Consider the following 17,851-nt stretch of genomic DNA (forward strand, 5'->3'; position numbering starts at 1 on the left):
AGCATTTTGTGGGGAGAGGAAAGACACTTTTGGGAGAAATAAACATTTGTTTTGAGGATTGAAGATATGGGTTAATAGGTTTGTTAGGCGGGGGGAGTTCAGTAAAACTATGGGGGGGGCTCCACAAATGTTTATGGAGGGGAGGGGTCTATGACCTTGTTCTTAAACATCAGGTCAATGTAGAAAATATTCCCTAAAAGTAGAATTTGGGAAACCACTATGCTAGGCAAATAGTTCAACCTATGAGATATCTGTTACCAAAAGCCCACCAATATTTAACTTTGGGCTAAGTTTAAACAAATATACCAGAACTAGACTTTTTTTAAAAAAAATGTTTCAACGTTTCAAATAAATCATACAGCTGGAAAAAGAAAATTGAAACTTCCATAAGGTCAAGTTTCCAGATCAAAATAAGAAATATGGAATTGTTATAGTAGATGTCATCTTGCCAAAATAAATTTCAATTTAAAATATTGAAGATCCACATCGGTTGAATATTTCTTTTTATTTTTTTCACACGAGGTTAGGGGCAGGCTGACCTTTTCAGATAAATTATACAAAATCACAGGAAACTGCATCTGAAAGCCCCATGTTGTCAAACAGACCTTCACAAATGCCGCGGAAGCTTGGGACCAAGTTGCTACCATGCAGTTCTTGAAGGAAGCCAAAGGGACTAGTACGCAAGTGAATCATCCCTAGAGATGAAGGGCAAATCAAACACTCTCAGTCCATAATCTAGATGTACAATGCCTAGGGCCTGGGAAGAAGTATTTGATGGGTAGCAAAATCTGAAATAGACAGTAGTTCACTGGAGTGACTGGCTCTGGTGGTTCTGTTCTCTGGGAGTTTTGACCAGGTTCATTTGTGGTTTAGTTTACTTACTACATTTTTTAAACTGCCTTTTGGGCAAAGCACTTAAGGTAGTTTGCATTCTAGAACAACAGCTTACAGTCTAAGTGACACGATTCCAAAGAAACAAGGAATGCAGAGGGAAGAGGGAAATAAGCATTTCCAAGTTCCAGTTCTTTTGTACTGTTCAGAGAGTCACAGAATGTCAGAGCTGGGAGGGACCTAAAAGGTCTTCTAGTCCACCCCTCTGCTCAGTGCAGGAATTCCCTTTAGCATCCCTGACAGATGGCTGTATAGCCTCTGGGGCTGTTCACACAGGCGCACTTAAGAGGTCGGGCAGTGGGGAAGGCAGGGTTTTTTGTTTATTATATTTATTTATTTATTTATCCATCCAGTCCAATCCAATCTTTATTACGGTCATAGACCAGAGTACAAAAACACAAAAAAGAACAGACACAGAAAAACAGAACACAGAAGAAGATTTATTTATTTATTTAAAATAAATATATCCCGCCCCTCCAGTGCACTACTGCTCAGGGAGGCTCACAACAATAAGATAGACAAAATAAAAGTAATAAAATTAACTAAAAAAAAATTAAGTCAGATTAAAAACCACAACTATTAGGTTCAAATTAAAACTGAAAATTATAAAAAGCTAAAGAACCTACCAGGCTTGCTTTACTTTACTGGAGAGACATGAATTAGATGCTGATGTAATAAATTGTGTTGAATGGGTTTTTCTCTATGATAATGTTTTCTGGCTGGCTCAAACACTCCTAATAATTCTTTTAAAAGGAGCATCGTTTTCGAACACTTTGACAGTAGTGGATTAAAATTACCATGCTATAGTCAGTGCTGCGATAGCAGAATGCCTTCATCATAAATCTAAGTGAGCAGATGTAAAAATATTACCAGATTTTTTACATCCTCAGCAGAGCAGAGAGAAAAGCATCTTTACAAAACCTGCACAAATCCTCTAAATGTCTGTTATCAAATTTGGTGCCTTCCTTAAAATTCTTGGCAAGAAATTAATGAGTTCTGCAATAATTACCCATCAGTGTCACAGACATACCGTTGGATTTTGTGTCAGAGGTGGTCTTAATTGAATAACTTGCCTGAGTGGACGCTAAGAAGTGGCAGAAACTTCAGTCATCTCATTCACTCCTTTCAAACTTTCCTTCACAGCAGCCTTGTACCAATGCTACCTATGACAGCAAGAAACAAAATAATAATGGAGCATTAAAAAGCCTCCTTTAAAAGGTGTGTTTTAAGATGTTCTTTAAAAAATATATTGAGGGAGGGAGCATGGCAAAGCTCTTCAGGGAGGGCGTTCCAAAGCCGAGGGGCCACAGCCGAAAAGGCCCTGTCTCTTGTCCCCGCCAACCGGATCTCTGTTAGTGGCCGGTTCAACCTACCTTCCCCCAGACGAATGCTCACAGTCTGGGTGGAGCACAAACTGTGCACTCACATAACTAGCGCTCCCAAGAGCAGTGCAGATGTATCTCCATGCTGTTCCCAGAAGCACTGGTAAACAGAGGCTGGGACTCGTCCACATGTGCTACATCAGGGGATTCCAACAAGAGATGAGCACTCTAGGCGCCTGTCTCTGTGTGCGGCCAGGCTGGAAGCAGCCCATGCTCACACACGAGCTAACAGTCAGTTTTAAAAGTCGGTCCAGGCAGTGCTGGCCTGCCAGGATTGGGCCCGATCCCGGCAGTTCTTACATGCAGGCTAACCCAGGTTAGGCTTCACGTGAGAACAGCCTCTCTGTTTGAAAACCTCCGGGAAGGAGAACCCACCACTGCACAAGGCAGATTGTCGCAGTGTAGAACAGCCCTTACCATGAGGAAATCCTCCCTAATGGTTAGCCTGCATCTGCTTCCTTGCAATTTCAGCCCAGGGATTCTAGTCCTGCCTTCAGAAGCAACAGAGAACAAGCCTGGTTCTCCTTCTTCTTGAAGACGGTTATCATCTCTCTCCTTAGTCTTCTCTTCTCCACGCTAAATGTACCCAGCTCCAACCGTTCCTCTTAGGACTTCCGTTTCCATACCTCTCACCATCTCGTTTTAGTCTTTTTTAGTGTACAAAAGGCGAGTCGGTGTCGACTCCTGACAATCACAGAGCTCTGTGGTTGTCTTTGGTAGAATACGGGGGGGGGGTTACCATTGCCTCTTCCCACGCAGTCTGAGATGATGCCTTTCAGCATCTTCCTATATTGTTGCTGCCCGATACAGTACCAGTGGGGATTCGAACCGGCAACCTTCTGCTTATTAGTCAAGCATTTCCCCGCTGCGCCACTTAAGGTGACTGTATTATGCTAGACAATGTAAAAAGCGACTAACAGAGTAGTTAACACTCCTCTAGAATCCAGGCCCTCATCAAGCACACCCATTTCTCCTCTTCCCAGCCATCAAAGATGCTTCCTGCTGACGCCACTGCTACTCCCCACAGAGTCTTCATCAATGAATATCACACCCTTTTGCAATAGTGCCAACAACTTCCTAGTCCTGAGGACTTTCTTCCACTCAACATCGGCTTCGAAAGGTTATGGAATGTGATTCTGGGCAACAAAAAATGTGTGCGCAGACAAGAAACCAGGGTGGGGTGGTAGCAATTTTTACTGAATCAAAATGTTAGTTCTTGAAGCTGGATCCAGGAAGAAGCCCCCACTGCAATAAGCCCACACTGCCAGAGATCGGTGTCTGGGATACGAGCTACTGTACATTTGTTTAGAGCAGGTGTTGTAAATATGATTGTAGCAAGAAAAGAATAAGGAGTGTATTGAGGCTGCTCCTAATCCTACTGTGATCATCTGATTTATGAAAAATCAGGTTAGGTTTTGTGACAAGACAACATAAAGGGGACTACAAAGCAACAGAAATGACCAAATGGGGATGTTTAAGCTATCAAAAACCATTACTGTCAAAGCCAATGGAATGTCATATGCTGAAGGGGGAAGAGAATCAAAAGGTGGGCTCCTTTTAAAATTAAACATGTGGCTTAAAAGAGGGAAAGGTTCTTCCCCCCTTGGTGTATCCATCATTGCAAGAAGAAAACTCAAGGCAGCACACATGCTTATCTGATCCATCTTATCCCCGCTAACTGGGCAAAGAGGCACCTTTTTAATGTGGTGATTCTCTTTATTTAGCAGGGGGAGAGTAACTGGCCCTATCCACCCGCAGCACAGTACTTCCTGTGACTCTTGCTGGTGCCTGTCTTATGTTTCTTTTTAGATTGTGAGCCTTTTGGGGACAGGGAGCCATCTTATTTATTTGTTATTTCTCTCTGTAAACCGGCCTGAGCCATTTTCGGAAGGGCGGTATAGACAATCAGGGTGCAATGCCTCCTACCTTGATTTTGAATAGTAGGGCTGTGCACAGGTGCAAAAGTTGGGATTGGGTCCAACTCTAAAAATGTCTGCTTGGGGTCCTTGGGACCTTTTTCAAAGTTGGGTTCAGAGTCAAAGTTGGGGTCAGGATTGGAGAAAACCATTTTAAATGTGTTAAAAGTAACTGTGGATACTCACTGTGAACCCAGAAGAAAACTAACATAATAATAGAGAGTCACAGAGGAAGTAAGGTAAAATCAGAGAGTCTAAAGGGAAATTACCTCACACCAGAGAATCACAAGAGAAACCTGGAAATTGACTGGCAGCTGACAAAATAGGCTAAAAAACCTGATTTATTTTATTTTTTTTAAAGTTGAGATATAGATGGGTGGGCAGGCAGATAGAGGGCAAAGCCCATTTCAGTCTGAAGATGGGCTCTGCCTGAAAATGGGCTCCCCACACCAGTGGCATCTGGTGGGCCACTGTGCGAAACAGGATGCTGGACTAGATGGGCCTTCTTGGGCCTGATCCAGCAGGGCTGTTCTTATGTTCTTACAGTATGTTCACACCCCCAGCCACGATACCGAAAAAAACTAACAAACATTCTCTAGCCACCATTAGGAGCTCTGGAAAGCGCTGAATTTTTGTGAAAGGGGTCAGAGAAGTCTGATCCAAACTGGGCTGGCTAAGTTTGGGTTTGGACACTCTCTGAACCCCTCCAATTTTGGTAAAATTGGACACGATCTGATTTTACAGATCCAATCTTTCACAAGGCTAATGAACAGAGTTCACTGGACCCGAACTGGGCTGTGAAGAGGCCTATTGACTGTCCCATATCCAGTGAGCTTCAGGGCTATTTGATGATCTGAACCCACACTTCCCTACTCCTCATCTCACTGCAACACCACACTGACTCTCTACTTGAGGAAAATAGCTCAAGTGGAGATGGTGGCGGGGCGAGGGGGACTCGTCAGTTTTCAAAGACAAATGAAAGTAGACAGAGGGGAACCATAGAGTGATAAATGCAATAGGATATAAAGACTGAAATAAATAAATATAAAGGATATTTTCTTGGAAAAGAAACCATTTTTCAAGGCTGAAATTGCATGCTACATCATTTGTACCATGGTCCTTTGCTTTGACATGTTGCATCTTAGTCAACCTACACCACCACGTAGGAACTAGAAATGGGTGGCGGGGAAAAGAACAATCACCGAGCCCACGTACTGCAAATTTCACCAGCAGAACCAATCTGGGCTTCCACGGACAGGTGCGATTAATGCAAAGTGACACCAGAGCAGTTTGAGAATGAAGGTCGCAAAAGGGAATGGTCAGAGCTGCCTCCAGCGGCATGATAAACGATGTCCTCTCTGCTTCTGAATGCCCCCAATGAAAGGCCCACGGATCACAGGAAAATGACGGGAGGGAATTACATCCGAGAAGGGAAAATGAGCTCTCAGGTTGACTGGTCTCACACGTAAAAATATCAGGAGGAGATTCCCTTTGAACATGGACAGTTTGGAGAGAGCATGAAAGAAAGCAGCAATATTCATTAGGGAACTGGATGGAAGGGACCATCAACCAGATGGTAGCTGAGAGAGAGAGAGAGAGCGCACCATGCTGATGGACATATTATTTTATTTATATATCATATTTCTATACTGCCCGATATAAGCATTTCTAGGCAGTGTACAGATTAAAACACAACAAATATTAAAACAGTATAAAACAGATAAAATTCACAAAACTAATAAAACAATATCACAGATAAAAACACAACAAATTTAAAAATCTGCTGACTTCTTTAACTATATTTTATTTATTTGTTGCACTTATTCCCCACCTTTTTGCCAATGCATTCAAGGCCATTTAAAAATTCAAATACTAGCCTGCCCCCCAAATATACAAATGGCAAGATTGTAATATAACAGAATTATCTCTGCCTCTTGGTTGCCTTGTATGGGGTCAGTGTCATGAGCCTTGACTTCTCTCCTGTTCCCCCTTAGGAAACACAGGTCTTTAACTCGGCCCTCCCTGGGTAGACTATGGCTGGGCTCACACATAATGTGGAACCTGAGATTCCCCCACCCCCACCCTAGCCTGAAATATGGAGGGAACCTGAGGCTGTCACTGCAGACAATCACGTATCTTGGTTTGCTGGAAATAGCCAAGTTGAGCCTGAGTCAGATTCCCTGGCCAGGCCTCCCAGTGAGGCCATGGATGCTTTCCCAGCCTGCTGTGTGCCACCTTGCAGCCGTTAGTCCCGATGGGAAAGGTTGCAGCCGTTGGTCCCGATGGATGAGGTCACCTAGAACAAACCAGAGGTTCACGAAGAGCATGGGTTCAGATATAACACACAACTGAGGTGGAGCTGTACCTACTTTGACAAGCCAATTTCAATGTCATGGTTACAGATGTCAGTTTGTGACCCCAGTTGAACCTGAGGTTCCTGAATCACAGACAATCACAGACAAGTTGGTTACCAACTTTTATGCAGGTTCCACATCACCTGTGAACCCACCCTATAGGAAGAGCCCTGCTGGATTAGACCTAGAGTCCATTAGTTCAGCATCTTCAGGGATGCTCAAGGTATTGTGATGCCTGGGGCGAGGTGCCAAATGTCGCCTGCTTGCCCCACAATACTGGTGGGGGCCATCTCCCTTTGAAAGCTAACATCTGGAAGCTTTGAAAATGACATGGAGGCAGGAAGATTGCCAACAGACTCGAGGGATGTGCACAGAACCAGCCTGGAAGCCCTTTATGGGCCTCCAAACTGGTTTGATCAGCTGGCAGTTCTGCCAGTTCGAAGGTGCGGGGACAAACCTTTAAGGGCAGGGGAGGGTGCCCTTACCCTTCCTGCCGCATTTCTCCCACCGGTGCTCCATTTGTAAAGTCCTCGTTGGGGGGGCAGCGTACCAACCTGCCGCCCCATGCCCTCTTTGGCCAGAAGTATCCAGAAGTGCCGGGTGCGTGTGCGGAAGCCAGGCGCGGGTGCGCATGTCGTGCTCGCTTGCGCACATGTGGCACTTCCAGCCAAAGAGGGCACAGGGTTGCAGGGAGGTATGCTGTCACTCAGACGGGGACCTTACAAACGGAGCACTGGCAGGGGAAATGCAGCAGGAGGGGTAAGGGCACCCTCTCCTGCCCTTAAAGTTGTCCCCCACCTCCTGCGAACCGGCCCCTGCCAGTTCTGTGCACATCCCTAACAGCCTCCTCTTCTCTCCTCATGTTTCCTGCAAGCTTGACCAGGAGTGTGAGGGAGGCACTCTTTGCAAAGCTTGCAAGGCTCAGATCAGTCCTGCACGATGGTAGTAGCAGGAAGCATCTCACTGCTCTGCAGGGGCTGCAATTAGGCGTGTGCACGAAATGCGATTCGGACACCAAATTACAGCACATCCCTTTAACACAGAGGGATTACACATCCCCTTTAACACTGATGTGTTTAACACGGTCCATACCTGCTCCTCCACCACTCACCACCACTTGGACAGAGCTGCCAGCACATGATGATAGCTGGGTGGGGTGTCACGATTAAGGAAGTGGCGGCGAGTGGCAGAGGAGCAGGTATAGACCTGCTCTCCTCCGTGTTAAAGGGAATGTGTAATTCCTCTGTGTTAAAGGGATGTGCTGCGATTTGGTGTCCGAATCGCATTTGGTGCAAATCCTTAGCCTCAGTCATCTGCTGCCTGAGGCAATTGCCTCACGATGCCCCTGAGCATCCTGTTTCTCACTTGGCCAACCAGGTTGCTTTGGGAAGCCCACCAGGTGAGCATTAAGGCAACATTTTCCCTGTTTGTCCCCTAACAACTGACATTCAGAGCATGGAAGAGAGGGGAAGCAGACAGCCTGCTTCTCAGAACATCTCTCTAACCACGTAGCCTTAAGAAAAGATGGGAGATGATCCGAAGTGGACTATCCCAACGGAATTCACTCAGATTGCTGGTAGTCTCTTTATGAGGGGATGGCAGGAACCTCCTGGGCTGGGCACCTCTTCTATATATGCACGTTCTGAGCTATTATTGTGGCCCAACACACAAATACAATCAGGAGGAAGACCACACCTCACAGCAGAATGACAAAAAGAGCCAAAAGTTATTCACATGTCTAGACATGTTTGGAAGATGTATGTTCTTCCTCAGTGGAAACTATTCAGCACATAAAGGAAGAAAACAATATTCTGATTAGGTTCAATCTGGGGGGAATTCCTTGCTATGGGATGTGGCGATGGCCACCAGCTTTAAAGGGGGCTTGTTGGGGGACAGGTCTATCAATGGGCCACCTCCAGCATCAGAGGCATGATGCCTCTCGATACCAGTTGCAGCGGGGAGCAAAAGCAGAGGGGACATGCCCTCACCTCTTGTCTGAGGGCTCCCCAGAGGCATCTTGGGAGCCATTGTGTGAATCAGGATGCTGGACTAGATAGGCCCTGGGCCTGATCCAGCAGGGTTGTTGTTATGTTTTACAGTTAAGCTGACAATATTTGTACCACTGTTAAGAAACATTTCACTCGCGTTTTCTGATTATATAAAGGCTGACTACTAGCATTTATGTCCCGTGAACTAGAATGAAAGGTTGCTTTTTTACAACTGTACAAATGCTGAACACATCCACTTATGCTGGAGTACACTGGAGGCAAATGAACCTAGTCAGAAAATTATGTATTTGTTTTAGAAATGTGAATTGTATGTATTGAAAGAATGTTTTCTTGGGGGGCGGGGTGTGTGCCTGCCCAAATTTTATATAACTGAATACCCTTAGAACAAGAGGCTTATGGATGTAGCTGCGCATACATTTTAACAATTTCCTAACCCATTTATTTTCCAAAGCATAAGTACTAATGTTTGTAATTGTATTATTATTCTTGTTGTTGTTCTTGTTGTTGTTTACACAGTCAGACAGGTGTTATTGACTGGTTTGTTTTATCCACACATCGAGTCCTGCCCAAGGACCTGGATGGCTGAATTTTATTATCAGTATTGTTGCTATTATTATTATTATTATTATTATTATCATCATCATATTATACTATTATTTCTTGTTTACACAGTCAGACAGGTGTTATTGACTGGTTTGTTTTATCCAGACATCGAGTCCTTCCCAAGGACCTGGGATGCCAGAATTTTATCATCAATACTGTTGGTTATTATAGATATCGTCGCAAAATATAGGCTGTTCCCAGTAAAGCTGCTTTTTGTAATTGGCTGATGGTGATTTCTGTGGCCCCTATGGTGTTGAGATGCTCTTCAAGGTCTTTTGGAACTGCACCCAGGGTGCCAATGACCACTGGGATTATTTTGGTCTTTTTCTGCCACAGCCTTTCAATTTCAATTTGTAGATCTTTGTATTTGGTGATTTTTTCTATTTCTATTTCTTCTATTCTGCTATCCCCTGGTATTGCTATGTCGATTATTTTAACTTTTCTTTCTTTCTTCTCAACTACAGTTATATCTGGTGTATTGTGTGGCAGATGTTTGTCTGTTTGTAGTCGGAAGTCCCATAGTATTTTTACATCTTCATTTTCTTCAACTTTTTCAATTTTATGGTCCCACCAATTCTTGGCTACAGGTAGCTTGTATTTTTTGCAGATGTTCCAGTGTATCATCCCTGCTACCTTGTCATGCCTTTTATTATTATTATCATTATTATTATCATTATTATTATTATTTACATTGTATATCCCGCTCTTCCTCCAAGGAGCCCAGAGCGGTATACTACATACTTAAGTTTCTCCTCGCAACAACCCTGTGAAGTAGGTCAGGCTGAGAGAGAAGTGACTGGCCTAGAGTCACCCAGCTAGTATCATGGCTGAATGGGGATTTGAACTCGGGTCTCCCTGGTCCTAGTCCAGCACTCTAATCACTACACCACGCTGGCTCTCCAGTGTGGGGGCATAGCTGGTCAGAGCCCTGAACAGGGCTTCCAGTCCACCATGACAGTCCTGGAGTTTCCAGGAATTGGCATTAATCCACCATATCACTACCGGAAGCAATCTGGGATATTTTAACGGCTTGATAGTGTGGAAAATGTTGTTGCTATTCGCTGGCATCCAGACTAAATTACTCCTGAGTAGACCTATTGAAATTAAGTATTCCTTTCGAGTAACTCAGTCTGGATGTCAACCATTGTGAAAAAGATATGGGGGCAAGGGGCAGGGGGGAGAGGTTATTTGTGGGGAGGGGTGTAATATCCTGGAATGGCTTCAGTCAGAGTTGGCAATATTATACTTAAGAGAGTTTCAAACATGAGGACTAATACAAACCTGAGATTGATGTGGAATGTTTTCAAATCTCTCTTCTCACCGAGTTGTCTGTCCCTCATCAAAAGCCTTCCTGGATTGAGGCAAGGTCTTCATCTGAGAATCAGGGAGAGAGCAAAAAAATATATAAACCCACTGGCTATTACACTGCAGAAGATATTAACATTTAAAATGGTTAGTAGAGTGCAGGAATAATGGCACAACAAAACATATTCTAATGACAACGGCAGGCAGGCAAATAAATAGTCTGAGGTTGGTGTCCTCTTTATAGATCCCTTTCATTTGTCATCTGAAAAAAAAAGTATTATCATCTGTTGACTGGATAGAGAATGTTTTCTTAAAATATTCAGCGCCATGCAGAATATATCATAGTTTATATTTCTGTAATATAGTTATTTCCACAGACCACAGTGCAACACAGAGTTAAGCATGGCTGCAGGCAGTGGATTTCATGGGATTCAATGCTGGATTGTGATCCAGACAATTTGCAGTTTTTCTCAGTTCAATATCAGAGAATAAGATCTTTCTAGATCCTACAAGTTTAAACCATTTCCACTCCTGTCTGAGCACAGGAAAGGAAAATGGAAAACTATGGAAAATACTAGGCCTATTCACAAGTTATGTTCAGCACTCATATGATGAACAGTACAGTATGTACAGTATACACAGGTAGAGATCTGTACACAGATACAGTCATTCACAGGTTATGTTAAATCAAATTCAAATCTGTATTGTTACAGACATTCGACCAGCAAACAGGTTATGTTAAACGCAGGTACAGAAGTACACTTCCTGTCTGTACCATGCATTCGAAGGTCCTGTATCCAGGTTCACTATTAAAATGAATACAGGTACAATTATCCCTCACCAACCATGAGGGTTCCGGGAAAACCTTGCGGTTGGCGAATTCGCGGTTGGAGAGCCATTGAAATCAATGGCAAACAGAGGGTTAGGGGAATTGCGGTCGCGAAAGGACCACAAAATACAGTGAAAAATAGAAAATCCCTCCAAATCACCATGAGTCAGTAAGAGGAGTGAAGGGGACTCCTGAAAATGACCTCGACACACACACCCCAAAATCACAACCCCCCCAAAAGAAAATTGCAAAAAAAAATCTTGTCAACCACAGATACTCCTGTCACAGTTGGCGAGACTGGCCACAACTTTCTGGTCATGGATACTAAAACCGTGATTGGGAACCTCGGGTTGGTGAGAGATGACCTTGCGGTTCATCATACACATGTACGAGTGTAAAGACATCTGTACACTCATAGAGCATAATGTCTGAATTGGGCTACTGTCTCTCCCTAGAAAGGCTGTATTGAAAATGCTGAATTGTTAATACATAAAACAAAATGACTAAGGTTCAACGTAAGATGTTGGCACCTTGAACAGGGTTTTTGGCAGGTGAATTAAATGACAGCAGTGTGCCAAGGCAACAAGGTAAGGACCTGCCTATGCCACAGGGAATTTACAAGCGTAAGTTTATTGTGGACAGAAAAGGGCTCAGCTTTGCCCTTGTTTAGCAACCAAAGTACTCTTTCTCCTTTTTCTCCAGACCTGGCAAGGGACACAGAGTTGAGATGGCCTACTCACACACCCAAGTTATCTGGAGAGGCCCTGTTCCAAAGTGCCATGGCAGGACTGTCTCAAGGGTAGTATCACTGCTACAGAACGTCTTCACAAATGCTTGCCATGGTCCTCAGAGTAGGCTGGCCAATAGATTTTAATTTTGATAGGCTTTGGCTGGCCCATGAGATTAGTGCTGACGATTGTTGTCCTTTATGGGTGTTAATTTTTAAGATGTTGGGAATGGAGTCATAGCTTTGAATGGAGAAGGTCCAAGGTTCAGTCTTTGGCATCTCCAGGGAGGGTTGGGGAAAGATCCCTGCCTGAAACTCATGAGAATCTGAGCAGTACTCAACCTTGGAAGTCCATAGATGTTGCTGGACTAAAACTCCAATCATTCCCAGCCACAATGGCATTTGGGATGGAGAACCAAGGGTGGTGACTCTAAAACTATTAGTTAGGGGGAGCAATGGGTGGCAAAGAATGTTATTGGGGGAATGATAACCTAGAGATTTATATATCCGGTGGTATAAAAATTAGATAGATAGATAGATAGATAGATAGATAGATAGATAGATAGATAGATAGATAGATAAACAAATAAATCAGATGAGGATTTTGCTATAGATTAAATACATAGAGATAAGGTAATTAATGTTGTTCATTATTAATGAAGTGTGCTTGACATTTTCGAACTTATTTGGGGGAAATGGCCCAGATTCCTTTTAGAAAACACTGTCTTTGTGGATTAGGCCAAATCTTCCAGTCCACTTTCCAGACTAGTTCCTCTTCCTGTGCAAGACCGTGTGGTAGGAAAAACTGGGGTGAGAAGAGAGGTCAGTACCAGGCCAGCTGAAACCTGCAGGGGAGATGACCCCGCACCCCTACCCTGCACACATGGTCTCACCCAGCCCAGTTCCTGGCCAGGAAGGAAGCTGATTGATGTATCAGGGTAACCTTGTCCCCAATAAGGAGGTTCGTTCCTGGGCAGATGGAGCCCAATAATCATCAGCCCAGACGAGTTAACAAGATCAAAGGTTTATTTACTCTCAAGTAGTAATGGTATTGTTTGGCTCATGCTCAAAACAAGACAAAGGACTATTACAGAGAGCATACATTTTATACTCTTAAAATTGTTCTCCAGAATAACATGTTGTTCAGCTACATAGCAAATACGTCATCATGACTTGCTAAGATTAGGGACTAAACCACAAACATGCACGCAGGCAGACAGACAGCCTTATCTCAAAATTGTTCTACATTCTAAATCCCACGGTCACTCTAACCTATGGGGGATGGAAAACTACTAGAGAGAATACACAGTAGTAAGCATCCTTCTAGCAGAGCAGATCCTTGAGTTTAGTTAAACATAATGGCGTTGCTTATGTCAAGCTGTGAACTTCTATGCATTTCTGATTTACTATACATCATGATGGCTTGGCCTGGCTCCTGGGAGGCTGGAGGAGTCTCCTACCTACCTGGCTGCACTGGCTTCAGTTGCTTGTTCTGGGGTAGCGGAGTGAGTGAATGAGGATTCTTTAAACAACAGAGACCTTTAAAATGATTAATTCATGCAAAAGGACCATAATACAGTATACTATGATAGCATTACCTGACACTTTGGTGTCAAGTTATAGCCTGCTGGGAGGGAGAGCGAAAGGGGGAGCTGAGGATATTTTCTGGGGAGCAGCCACTACCCCTTGACACCCCTATGAGTCATTCCTGTTGAGAACCCCTCGTGTAGACAAGACTGAGCTACATGGATCAAGAGTATGACTAAAGATAAGATTGCTTCATATATTCATCTGTTTTAGGAGTATTTATGTGACCTCCCTATTTTGTCTATCCATGTGGTTTTCTTGGTAAAATACTGGAGTGGTTTACCATTGCCTTCTCCCACACAGTATGAAATGATGCCTTTGTTGTTGTCACTGAATTGATTGTCCGCCTCCAGCAACTTTCTATATTGCTGCTGCCCAGTATAGGTGCCTGCTTGCTTTAGCTGGGCAGCTGGGATGACCTTCGCACTTTGGATGACCCTGCTGGGAGTAGACCTCCCGGCGTACTTCGCACATCCCTCCCAGGAATACACACACACACACCGCCACAATGAGGCAGCATAGCAGGACTTGGGGTGGGGGTGTCTATACCTACAAAGATTAGAATAGTTCGGATCATAGTTTTCCCCATGACACTCTATGGATGCAAAAGCTGGACTTTGAAGAAGCAAGATAGAAAAAGCATTGACGCTTTTGAACTTTGGTGCTGGAGAAAACTTTTGAGGATACCATGGAGAGCCAGGAAAACAAACAAATGGATCCTAGAACAAATCAATCCAAAATTTTCACTCGCTGCACAAATGACCAGGCTCAAACTATCATACTTCAGACACATTATGCGAAGACCCAGCCCCCTTGAGAAGTCTTATAATGCTGGAGAAAGTTGAAGGACAGAGAAGAAAAGGACGACCAGCAGCAAGGTGGATGGACTCAATTACGACAGCAGTGAATGCACCACTGAGAGACTTTAAAGGCCAAGTTGAAGACAGATCATCCTGGTGAGAATCTATCTGTTTGCTAAGAGTCGATACCGACCTGAGGGCACTTAATCAATCAATCATGTGACCTCCCTAAGAGCTCAGTGGTGGGCTGGTGGTTATGTTTGCTCTGGAGATAGCTATTGCTGGAACATTTTGCAAAAATTGAGATTGCAATCAATTAATCAGTCCCTGATAGCGCACCAAAATGTCTAATTCCTCCCCTCCCCATTTCTTTGCAGTTACAGAGTCACTTTCAGTTTTTGTTTTTGCAGGCCCAGCATCAGCCCACATAAAAAGTTTATGCCCCTTGGCCCAGCACTCAGTGAAGCTCACTCTGCACTGATGTGTCTAAACAGATCATATACTGGCCCAGTAAAGGCTATATTTGCCAAACCATGATAAAGGCTATGACGCATGAATGAATGCAACAATTTACCCGAGTACAGGAAATTCCTCATTTCTTTTAACTGCCCTATGCTGATGAGAAAAACCTCAGAGGTGTATTTCATATCTTACGATGCACGCCTGTCCAATTTCTTGTATTATTTAGGTCAGGTCGTTCGTGTTGGCAGGGACCACAATACTGGGGAACAGTAATATTTAGTTTATGGCCAAGCCGTCTAGCAATTTCTTGGTCGAGGAAATTACATTTAGCCCTGGAAAGCAAAGTTGCTCTTTAAATAATAGAAAACAAAACAAAAACTCATTTATGACTAACAGCCAGCCACTGCTTCTCGAACCATCACTCATTTCTTGATGCTGTTTTCTGATCCCCCATCTCCGAGCAATGAAAACTTTAGCCTCCAAAGAGTAAGTTTTCTTTGGAGGAAAAAAAGCACTGGAGACTTGGGATGTGTTTGCAATGATCTGATTCCTCACAACCATACAGACTGAGGAGGCATGATGGTTGGGGAGGAAGCAGGACCACAGGCAGTCAGTAGTAGGCCCAGGGCAATCTCAGGAAGATTTCTCCAAATCCAAATCAGTCAGGCAAATCAAAAAGTGGGCACTGGATAGCTCAGGAGCTTCTGGGCATATAAGTAGCTCTCTAGGCTTTGGGGCTTGCTTTCCCTCGTCTCCCTTCCAGCCAATATTTCAGATTTCATTGGCTGGGGGCATGACTGCACCATTTTTAATCTGTTTCTTTGGGTGCTCAGGATAGCTTTCACTTTCCTATTCATTTCCTTTCAGTTTTCTCAGCAAAGCAACCTCTCTTGCTCCACTGCAGCAAAATTATCCTGGAATTCAGGGGATCCGATGTTAAAATCCCTTATTCTGTCGATGCAAATTTTTCCGCAAGCTGCCATTTTGTGACTAGCTCTAACTCCTCACCATTTCATGTTGGTAGCTTCCAAGGCTCTGGCCAAAAAAATATATATGTAACTCTTGGAAGCCTTAAGTATACCCAACCCTGATCTAGATTGTCAAACTACATTCCAGCTCTTCTGCCCCTCGTTCTCCAGCTTCAAGATGAGCAAACTCATTTCAGCACCCTTCAGACCAGAAGTGGGCTCAAAATACAAGGAGTTTTCAGATAAAGAGCAGCCAAAAATGGCTAATTTATCCATGCCAAATGCCCTGTAGTCATGTCCCCTTGTTATATGCTGCTCATCTCTTTTTGCTGTGAGTTTGGCAATGTGTGTGGGCACGCCTGGGAAGGGAGATGGCATCACTCAGTAGGCAGGCCAAGCTTTCCAGCTTCTGTCTTACTCAGATTTTTTATTTTATTTATTGTTACATTTGTATACCACCTTTCATTAAAACAATCCCAAGGCGGTTCACACAAAAATTAAACACACGACTATAAAAATGACACAATTAAAATATTAAGCTAAAATATAAAACAAATCTGACTTTAAAGATTTAAAATGCAAGCGTAAGAACTGTACAAAATACAAAGAAGCAGCAATATAGGCAATCATATACAAGCCTGGGTAAAAAGCCAAGTCTTTAAAAGCTTTCTAAAAGCCATGATGGAGTCCGAGGAACAAATGGCCACCGGGAGAGCATTCCAGAGTCTGGGGGCAGCAACAGAGAAGGCCCTGTCCCACGTGCACGACAGCCGAGCCTCCCTCATTGTCGGCACCCGGAGCAGAGCCCTCTCAGACGACCTCATCAAGCGGCCCCCAGATGACCTCGGCAAGCAGATGGATAGAAAAAGCCCATGGTACAGTCCTCTTTGGACTGCACCACCTCAGAACACTGTAGAATAGAATGTTTTAATTCTTCTCTGTGTAAAGAAAGAAAAAACCATTAATGCAGAACATTAGTATATCAGAAGCCTAGGTATTAAAGGTGATCCTGGAGGGGTCACATTTTTCACAGTGTGCGACAAAGAGTTGCACAGAAAGAAACATTTCTGCAAGTGTGACTTCACCCATCACTATAACAGAGTAACAACACCTAGTGAACAATCTATGCAACTCTTATAGCTCAAGTCAGTGGATGTTTCATCAAAAATAAGTCCCCACTGTGTTTAGTGGGGCTTATTCCCAGGTACGTGTGCCTCAGAGTGCAAGCTTAGAAGCACTGTACCTGGGAAGTTTTCCTCTCGCCTTGCACTGCAAACAGAAATATTATTTCTATTCTCTCCTGTTCAAAGGATCTCGGGTAACAGAGCTGAGAAGAAAAAGGCCTTGCTCGATCGCAGGTCTTGGGAGAGTCAATGGCAGCCAGAGTAAACAGCCCTGTCCTAAACTGACCAATAGACTGACTAACTCAGTATAAGGCAGCTTCCTGTGTTCTAAAATGAGGTGACAGGGATGAAAAAAGCCTGCTAATCATAGTTTCTGACCTGGAAGTTTCACTCTTAATGTTCTTATTTCATTTAATCCCAAACATTTTGGGGCTGTCACTGCCTCCAAGGCTTTAGTATTATTTTCCCCCCAGCTGCAATAAAACATAAACGGAGCCCTGCTGGGTCAGATCAAAGGTACATATCTAGTCCAACAGCTTCCTTCCCATAATGGCCAACCAAATGCCTCTGCAAAGCCACATGCGAAAGTGCTCCGTTGCTCTTGGCACCCTTGCAACTAGTATTCAGAGATATACTGCCTTTGAACACGGAGGTTCCACATAGCCATTTTGCCTAATTCCCAGTGACAGGAGTATCTCTAATCCCCCTTTAAAGCCGTCTAAACAAGCTGTAGAGGACTTAGTTCATGTTCGGAACCACTCTTCTTTTCTAGATTGCTACCTTCACGTATTTTAGAGCTAAGCCTGGCATTCAAAACAAGCGCCAGGGCGCAAACCTAATTTCCGTTTCCCAAGAACAAGCTGCGCTCTTTAGTTGCAATGCAGGCATTTGGAC

At 43.8% G+C, this 17,851-nt stretch overlaps 1 long non-coding RNA gene across 2 annotated transcripts; it reads right to left on the minus strand.

Moving 5' to 3' along the window:
• Positions 1 to 5,798: 5,798 nt before the first annotated feature.
• Positions 5,799 to 17,841, minus strand: LOC128326697 (uncharacterized). 2 transcript variants are annotated; one of them, XR_008308205.1, is made up of 3 exons: positions 17,738 to 17,841; positions 10,437 to 10,529; positions 5,799 to 6,485 (listed from the first exon to the last, which is right to left on the minus strand). It is a non-coding gene; the product is annotated as an uncharacterized LOC128326697 (long non-coding RNA). The 2 variants fall into 2 exon arrangements; XR_008308204.1 differs by lacking the exons at positions 5,799 to 6,485; positions 10,437 to 10,529 and adding an exon at positions 13,025 to 16,771.
• Between the last annotated feature and the right edge of the window lie 10 nt (positions 17,842 to 17,851).

This window comes from Hemicordylus capensis, chromosome 5 (genome assembly GCF_027244095.1).
Source record: "Hemicordylus capensis ecotype Gifberg chromosome 5, rHemCap1.1.pri, whole genome shotgun sequence".
Classification (NCBI taxonomy): Eukaryota; Metazoa; Chordata; class Lepidosauria; order Squamata; family Cordylidae; genus Hemicordylus; species Hemicordylus capensis.